This window comes from Sinocyclocheilus rhinocerous, unplaced genomic scaffold (assembly GCF_001515625.1).
Source record: "Sinocyclocheilus rhinocerous isolate Xijiao unplaced genomic scaffold, SAMN03320098_v1.1 scaffold1570, whole genome shotgun sequence".
NCBI classification, from domain to species: Eukaryota; Metazoa; Chordata; class Actinopteri; order Cypriniformes; family Cyprinidae; genus Sinocyclocheilus; species Sinocyclocheilus rhinocerous.
In genome coordinates this window covers 58,342-59,646 of record NW_015664984.1, presented here as the reverse complement: position 1 = coordinate 59,646, position 1,305 = coordinate 58,342, and the positions used below count along the sequence as shown (strand labels likewise).

The 1,305-nt window shown below is 38.3% G+C and overlaps 1 pseudogene; it reads left to right on the top strand.

Annotated features, from left to right (window-relative positions):
- Window positions 1–686: 686 nt before the first annotated feature.
- LOC107730495 (FACT complex subunit SSRP1-like) overlaps window positions 687–1,305 on the top strand; it is a 16,780-nt pseudogene continuing 16,161 nt past the window's right edge.

Sequence of the window (1,305 nt, the reverse complement as noted above, 5' to 3'; positions counted from 1 at the left end):
TAAAGGCATAATCTGGAAAACCAAGACTTGTGCATTATAGGGAATAATATTCTGAATGTTTTACAGTTTGTTTGATACCTTTAGAATTTTTTTTTAATTCCTAGAAATTAAGCCTCGTGCAACATAAAGGGCATATATTTATGTCTATCTGAGTTAGTTTGGGCTCAAAACATAAAAGCTGCAAAGAGTTTAATTGGCAAAAAACCCGAATGTCTAATCAATGTCAAACGTCAAACTAACTTTACCGCCGTGTTAAGCGCTGCACTCCGCAAATCTACGCGCACGGGACTCGGCCTTGATCCTCTCGCCGAATAACAGTAATACTGATTCAAATATCTCACATATTTAATTTTCTATGCCATAAAAGTGTTTGAAATAAACTAGTCCTGTTAGAAATTTACTGTCAATTTAAAATGTGTCGTTCGTCACAAAAACAGAAAAACACTAGCCGCTTTTGGATGCCAGAATATGGTAGCTTCGCTAGCTCCATTTATTTGTTTAGATTTAGAAAAAAAACAAAAAAACATTTGAGGTGCCTCTCCAATATATTCAGACGTATTTTATAGCACAAAGCTAAATGACATCCAAATCATGCCGACTCAATGTCAATTAGGAAATTTCTATCATTGACAACACTCTTGAAACGTTACCAAATTCATAAAGCCACATGCAGAGAAAATAAAAAAATCTATTGTGTTTCAGGTCTGACGACATCACGCGGGCGTGGTTTAATCGCAAAGTCAAGGAGCATGCGCAATTTACACGCTCCGTGTGAAGCCCGCGAACGTGACAGCGGCACGACCTGCGGAGATCTTGACTTTGTTTAATTTTCGCACATTTCAAACAAGAATGATTATCACGTCTAACATTAAACAGTGGGGAAAGAAAAGAAAAAAAACTCATGTGGCAGATTGATAATTGGGAATATATTTCATATCACTGTTGGTTCCAGGGTGAACTATCCCTTTAAGATAACATCTAAATAACAATATGATGGCTGATAAACGGGCAAAATCTAATTCTGTTGAAGTGAAATATGTACAGTATGATACTATATACAAAAAAAGTACAGTAACATTACTTAAGAGTTTATGAGACACCAAGCACACAAAACCCGAGACACCAAGCACACAAAACCCGAGACACCAAGCACACAATACCCGAGACACCAAGCACACAATACCCGAGACACCAAGCACACAACCTGAGACACCAAGCACACAACCTGAGACACCAAACACACAACCTGAGACACCAAGCACACAGCCAGGACCTTCTCGCTTTGCCCATGCAAATAGAGAATGC